Below are 8184 nucleotides of genomic sequence, written 5' to 3' on the forward strand. Positions count from 1 at the left end.
TGTGTGTTGATAAGAGGGGCCTATCTGTCACCACTGGGATGAGTAGGGCAAGTTAAAAGGTTGACACTGGCCAGCCTAAGGAAATTGAAGCAAGCACATAGGATATGTCCACTACAGTGACCAAACTTGATTAGTACGAAGATGTAATATGCAGAAAACTTTTTTGTAGATAAGGAAACCACTAGCAGAATGAAAACAAAAAGTTAATGTAGTTGTCCCTAAGAATGGGAAAAAGGTGGAGAAAAGAATGTTGCTCATTATTAGCTTTTCTGTACAAGCTTTAAAAAAAATTGTTTATTAATTTTTTAAAGTTTTTATTTTTTATGAGTGGGAGAGAGAAAGAGAGAGAGAGTGAGCAAGCACAAGGCGGGGGGATTGGCATGCCAGGGCCTCCAGCTGCTACAAATGAACTCCAGACACACGCACCACCTTGTGCATCTGGCTTATGTGGGTCCTGGAAAATTGAACCTGGGTCCTTTGGCTTTGTAGGTGAGTGCCTTAGCCACTAAGCAATCCCTCCAGCCCTGTACAAGTTTATGAATTATACTGAAAAAATATTTACAAAAATTCACAAGCTAGGTTTTATAGGTTTTATTATTCACATTTCCCAAATTATTCAACCTTTTTTTTTTTTTTTTTTTTTTGGTTTTTCGAGGTAGGGTCTCACTCTAGCCCAGGCTGACCTGGAATTCACTATGTATTCTCAGGGTGGCCTCGAACTCACAGCCATCCTCCTACCTGTGCCTCCCAAGTGCTGGGATTAAAGGCGTGCGCCACCACGCCCAGCGATCATTGCTCTTTTGATAGTTACAACATATTGACAAGATGGGCATGGTAGGGCATGACTTTAATCCCAGCACTTGGGAGTCAGAGGTAGGAGGATTGCTATGAGTTAAAGGCCAACCTGGAACTACAGAGTGAGTGCCAGGTTAGCTTGGGCTAGAATGAGACACTACCTTGGAAAAACAACAACAAAAAAATACTGAGAATCAGTTATAATCTATAGGTGCATGCCTATAATCTGAATGTTTGGGAGGTGGAGTCAGAAAGATTAGGAGCTACAGGTTATCCACAACTACATAGCAAATTCAGCAAGTTGGAAGCTAATATGGTCTAACGAGAGATTATCTCAAGAAAAGAAATTTTAAAAAAAGAAAAGAAACAACACAAAAAGTTGAATCACACTGTTTCCAGTGCAGATATTGGCTCTTAAACACTGAAAATTAGTATTATATGTATAAATAGTACCAAATTGTAAAATGAATACATAATAAAGACAATAATTTATCTTTGTAGCACAGGTGGTCCGTGTAGTGCTATAGTGACTTGATTGTGAATGTATGTCCCCCATAGCCTCAGGGAGTTTTGGTTAAGACTGAATTTGCAATTTAAGCCTCCAGTGAGTGGAGCCCTATTGGGGAAGTGGTGTGTCATATGAAGTGGATCTTGTAGTCCAGCCCTAAGTTGTATTCAGAGTAGTTTGAGCTCTGGGTGCCCCTAATTTGCTGGCTATTTGTTGGCGTGTCTCTATATGTATCTACGGAAGTAGCCAGCTTTTTCTACCATTGATAGTATTACCCCTGGAATCTATAAATCTGAAATAAACCCTTTCTTCCCATAAGCTGCTTCTCGTCTGGTGTTTGTCCAATAATACAAAGGTAACTGCAACAGTGAAAATTGGTACCAAAAAGTGGGGCAAATACTGTGATGAATCTTACCATATGGATTTTGATTTTTCAAAACTTGCTTGTGGAATTAATATGGAAGGGTTTGGTATTTTGGGCTAAAAGAGCAGCCTTGCAGTACTATAAGGAGAGTTTGATGGGCTATTCTGGTGAGAGTCTGAAAATTCTAAGTGCAGAGAGAATTGTGAACTATGAAAGCTTAGCTTATAAACTTTTAATGGGGAAAGACAGAACTTTGTTGGAACTGGGCTATTGGCATAAAAGCTGGCTGTATTCTTCTGCCCATGCCCGGAGAGTTTGATCAAGCTTGAATTTAAAAGTAATGGCCAGATGTGCTTGGTGGAAGATATGGAAGGTGTACAGTTTATCCTAGGAAAAAGTCAAGCAAATTTTAAGTTACCGGCAGAGACTGATTTTGGGTCACTGAAGCTGCAATCATCATTAAGCAGTACTCACCATCAAGTGAAGGCCAACCGCTTTGCATTGAAACAATGAAAATGATGCTATTGAAAGAAGGTGGCTCGAAGGAAGACTTATAAAGGAGTATGCTGTTCTTCAAGGTCAGAAGTTACTTCCCCCTGGACTAACAAATTTAGTAGTCCACTTGTTACTATGGAGAATCATGAATACTTTCCATAATTCCAGAAAGGGTCATCGAAGTGCACATTGTGTGTGTGTGTGTGTGTGTGTGTGTGTGTGTGTGTGGAAATGGCCCCTAGGTAAAGTGAAGCAGGATTGTAATCCAGTAAGGCCACTGTATGAAGATGAAAAGGTTCTAGAAGTTGCTGAGATGCACCCGCATGGAAAGTAGGGTTGAAATCCCCATATTGAATATCAAATAAGGCCATTGTATAAGCTTTAAAGATGAAATGTGGTTTGCAGTATACCATAGACTCAAAGATATTTTGGTTATACCAAGACTATATGGAACAGCTGCCATGGAGAGCTGTTGGCTTGGGATTCTGAGCTACTCAGCCCAGCTGGAAGGACTGAATTGGAAACCAGAGACTTTCATCACTGGTTATGAATTGCAGATGCTTGATGTTTACCAACTGGCTATTGATTTTACATTGGTCTAGTCTCTCCTTGTTATGCCTTTTTGTTATGGAAATGTTTACTCTGTGTCATTATTTGTTGGAAGTATATAACTTGCTTTGATTTTACAGAACTCACAGTTAAGAGATAGTCTTTTTAATTTAATTTTATTTATTTATTTGAGAAAGAGAGAGAGGGAGAAAGAAAGAAAGACAGAGGCAAATAGAGAGAAAGAGAGAATAAGCACACCAGAGCCTCTAGCCACTGCAAACTCCAGATGCATGTGACCCCTTGTGCATCTGCCTACATGAGTCCTGGGGAGTCAAACTGGGGTCTTTAGGCTTTGCAGGCAAACACCTTTACTGCCAAGCCATTTCCTCAGCCCAAGAGATAGTCTTAATTAAGACTTTGAGACTTTTGAACAATGAAAAATATTGGTAGACTATAAGGATCATTGATGTGGGACTGAATGCAATTTACATTGTGAGCTATGAGTCTATGGGGGCCGGGGCAGAATGTAGTGGTTTGAATGGGCATGTATATCATCCATAGCCTCACGGATTTTTGAGTAAGCTTGAGCTTGCAATTTTAAGTCTCCAGGGGGCAGAGCCCTAGTGGGGAAGTGGTATGTCATTTGGGGTGGATCTTGTAGTCCAGTCCTAAGGTGAGTTCAGAGCAGTTTGAGCTCTGGCTATTTATGTTTGCTTGCTGATTGGCGATGTGTGAATCTATGGAGGTGAACCAGCTTCTTCCACCACTGACAGTGTTTCCCCTGGAATCTGTAAGCCTGAAATAAACCATGTCTTTCCATAAGCTGCTTCTGGTTGGAAGCTTGTTCAGTAATGAGAAGGTAACTGCACCAAGCACCCTGGTTTTTACTCATCTCTTGAGTTATCAGCTCAAATGCCATTTTTCAGAATGCCTTTGCTAATTTCCTGTCTTAGACTACGCTCCTACCTTGCATACTCCTGAACCATGGCTATGTAACACTGGTGAGATACAGAGTACTTGTAGGTATATGTTGGTGGGATTGTTTTGAACGGTCTCCATCAACTGGATTGAAGCTTCCCCAGAGCAAGGTCTGTGTTAATTTTGCTCATTTCATATCTCCTGTGCTGACCACAGGGTATGACCCAGTATCTGTGCTTTAAAAATAATCATGCAATGAATAATTCAATACTTGTGTGAAATTATCACCTGATATCAACTAGCTGCCTTTGTTTTATTTCTGTGCCCACTGATACATCTTCTAATTATAATAGGGCTTCTTCAAATTCTTTTGAAAGTAAGATGGTAGCAGTACTGTGTAAGTGGACGAGTAGACAGCCATCAGGAAGGAGTGGTGAGAGTAGCAAATAGTTGCCAAAATGACTGCAACAGTGTATCCCCATATGGTTGTGGAGGCCAGAGGAATGTGCATGCTGTACAAAGGAACATTGTCACTTCCCATCAAGAGGCATATTCTAATGCATTGCCTTTGAATCTAGGTCAGACTTAGGGACTTACTTGAATTAACTCAGGTGGTTTCCAAGCCAAGGTCAGAAAAGACATGAAACTTTTTATTTCTCTGTCTCAGAATGCTCCCTATCTAACTGTGCCTCTCAACGATGGGAGAGGACTAGGAAGGATTTTATCATGAAGGGATGCTGAATTTTGGTTAAGTTTTCTGCATCTGTTCAGAAGGCCATATGATTCATATCAATTCTGTTGATGTGATGCCTTCCATTTACTGATGTGTGTACACTGAACACTTGCATACCTTGGATGAAGCCGTCCCACCCAGCATGGCCCTGCTAGTGGGACAGCAAGAGGAACCACGATGTTCTCTCATCCGAAATGGGAGGCTTAGATCGGTGCTGCTCCTATCTTTGATCAGAGAAGCTTCTTTTTGTACTTGGCAGTGACTACTGGGGAGGTTCAAGACTCATCAAAGTACTGAGAATAAGTGACTGTTGAGTGCTCGGTGCTGAGACATCTCTGTCATACCTTCCAAAGCTCAGTGTGGTACTTTGAATGTGTATTCTCCATGGACTAGGTGTTTTATTAAAGCTTATAACCTGGATCTCTAGCCACCTGGCTAGGGAGTGTGAGATTGGAGAATCATATTCCTATGTAAGAAGTTTGTCCTGCCCTAAGACAGATTCAGCAGTCGCTTCCTAATTCTGGGCCAGCCTGTTGGAGTTGTTCATGGCTAGGGTTAGCTAGAGCTATCATTTCTATTAATGGGGGGAGGTCAGGATGTTCAGGATGTAGGTAAGTGTTAGGGCTGGGCTGTTGTGCAGGAGCCCAGGGGTCTAGGGAGTTTGAGGAGTTCTGTCCTGAGAAAAGGAAGGAAATCTTGGGCAAGGGTGGAGGTAAGTGGCACTCAGTGGGGATGAGTACTGAGGGAATGGTAGGCCTGCAGTACATCAGTTCGAATGGACTGATGTTTGTTGGTTTTCAATGAAGAGCACAGAGGCAGAGGAGAGCTCCTTGTAGGAGTTTTACCCAATCTAGTTTTAGTTCTAGGGTTAGTTTAATTAGGATTTCTTTGAGAGTTCAGTTAGTTCTTTCCACTTTCCCTGAGGATTGGGGATGGTAAGGAATGTAAAATTTCCAGGAGATATGGAGGGTAGAGACTATGTGTTGGGAGATGGCTAAGACAAATTCAGGGCCATTGTCTGATTGTAAGAAGGAAGATAGGCCAAACCTGGGGACAAGTTTGGTTAGGAGGATACGGGCTATAGTGGAAACCCTTTTGTGAGTTGTGGGAAAGGCTTCTGTCCAGCCTGAAAAGGTATCTACAAGTACCAGAAGATATTTTCAGTGTCTTATAGGAGGCATACGAATGAAATCAATCTGCCAGCCCAAGGCATGAGTGGCACCTCTCATTTGATGGGTTAGAAACTGGGGAGGTCCAATATTGGAGTTGGAATCATTTTTTTGGCAGGTGGCGCAGGAAGAGGTTAAGTTCTATAAGAACGGTTTGTCATCAGACGCGAGGTTATAAGAGTTTTTGAGGAAGGAAAGTAAGGTATGGGTTGAAGGATGAAATACAGAATGAAGGTAGAGGAGGATATCTTGGGTGGATAGTTAGTCTGGGGGAGTGAAAGCCTTGTGGTCAAGAGGAACCAGTCAGTATCTTCATGTTTCTTGGTGGTATATAGGGAGATTTGTGTAGGGGGCATTGGGTATAGGAGGGCTGTGTCACGTGCCTTAGTGTGAAGTGTGGAGATATATTTTTTGTCTCTTTGATGACCTTTACAGTAGAAGATGGCAGCTTGAGTGGGGAGTAGTGTTACATCTAAAAGTTCCTGAATGTAGAAGGAATTAATGATGGGAAAACCCTTTTGGGTGAGGAAACCCCTTTCCTTCTAGATTATAATGTTGGAGTGGATGATATGATGAGCGTATCTTGAGTCAGTGTGGATGTTGATATGGTGAGTGGCTACCCAGGTTAGGGGCCTGCTGAGGGCTTTGAGTTCAGCCTGTTGGGAGGTGTTATGGGGTGGTAAGGACTTGTCTTCTATTACACAGTGGTTATGTGGGTGAGTGGGATCTTCCTGGAGGACAGCATACCCAGCACTGAAGGGTTCTTATTTCAGGGTGCTGCCATCAATGAACCAGTCTGGGCCATCAGGCAAGGTGTGTCCTGGATGTGTGAGAATGGATTTAGGTTGAAGGAGGTCTTCTGAGCATGAGGGTGAGAATTTTTTATGTGGTGGGGAGGGTGAAGGGCTGGGTTGGGGGCATCGTGGAGGACTCGGAAGGTAGGAGGGTTGTGGGGTTTAGTGGAGGGGCTATTAAAGGTAAAGTTGGGGGCCAAAGAGATGGCTTAGCAGTTAAGGCGCTTGCCTGTGAAGCCTAAGGACTCAGGTTTGATTCTCCAGGTCCCACATAAGCCAGATGCACATGGTGGTGCATGCATCTGGAGTTTGTTTGCAATGGGGTGCCCATTCTCTCTTACTCTCTCTCTCTCTTTCTCTCTCTCTGTCCTCTGTGTCTCCAATAAAAAAAATCAGAAATAAAACTTAAAAAAAGGTAAAGTTGGGATTGAGAAGGTAGGCATGGAGGGTTTGGATTTGGGGTGGTGGGAGAAAAAGAAAAGCTGATGACTGAGTAGGTCCTTGAGTGAGTGTGTGGCAAGGATGTGTAGAGGGCTATGAAGGTCAATCTTATTGGCCTCAGGGACAAGGAGGGCTACAGCTGCGAGAGTTTGGAGGCATGAGAGCCAGCCCCGAGTTACCATGTCTAATTGCTTGGAGAAGTATGCGAGAGGACAATATGTGTCTCCTCCTTTCTGGAAGAGGATGCTAAGCCTTATCCCTTATTACTGTGCAGAAAGAGGAGAAAAGGTTTGTTAAAGTCAGACAGGGAGAGAGTAGAGGTGGTAGATAGGGATCATTTAGGAAGATTGATTGGGGTTTCTAGGGAATGTGGGGTTAGGAGAGGCTCCTCTAGGTTTCCTTTGGTGGCCTCATATAGGAACAATAAGTTTGGGATCCAGATATGGAAGAAATTGAAGAGGTCAAGTAGGGCAAGTAACTCTTGTTTAGTGTGAGGTGGGTACTGGGGAATCCAAGCCAAGCTGGCAGGCTTTACAGATAAACACCTTTAACCACTGAACCATCTCCCCAGCCCCAGAGTACATTTTCAAATCACAAATTCAGTCTATCTAGATGGCAACATTAGATTGGCAAATTGAGAATACACTTAAAGGATGATTAAGCTGGGTGTGGTGGTGCACACCTTTAATCCCAGCACTCAGGAGGCAGGGTTAGGAGAATTGCTGTGAGTTGAAGGCCACTGTGGTATTATTGCTCAGTTAAAAGACCTTGGACTATGGGGATGTAAGAACATCATTGGGATTGAGAAAAATGGGAACGTTTAAAGTTGCACTGAATTCATTGCATTTTACATCATGTATGGTTATTAGTTTATGGGGGCCAGAGGCAGAATGTCGTGGTTTGATTCAGGTGTCCCCTATAAACTTAGGTGTTTTGAATGCTAGGTTCCCAGATGATGGAGGTTTGGGAATTAACATCTGGTAGAGGGTGTGCATTGTTGGGGACAGGCTTATGGGTGTTATAGCCGGCTCCCCCTTGCCAGTGTATGGCATACTCTCCTGTTGCTCTAGTCCACCTTATGTTGAGCAGGGGATTATGTACACCCTCTGCTCCCACAAGCTGCTGTTGATTGGGTGATTTCTATCCGCAATGTGAACCTGACTACAACAGCCACCCTGAGACTACACAGTGAATTCCAGGTCAGCCTGAGCTAGAGTGAAACCCTACCTGCAAAAACCAAAAGAAAAAAGAAGGGACACTTAATGGAGCCATATGCATCTCAGCAGCGATACAGCATGGATGCAAAGGGAGAGAAATCTAAATGAGGATGTGCTGTGCAGAGAAAGATAAACCTCTTATGAAGACAGTGCAGAAAGTCAGACTTAAAAAAATTATTTGCGCATGGGTGTTCATGCATG

This window comes from Jaculus jaculus, chromosome 4, assembly GCF_020740685.1.
Source record: "Jaculus jaculus isolate mJacJac1 chromosome 4, mJacJac1.mat.Y.cur, whole genome shotgun sequence".
Classification (NCBI taxonomy): domain Eukaryota; kingdom Metazoa; phylum Chordata; class Mammalia; order Rodentia; family Dipodidae; genus Jaculus; species Jaculus jaculus.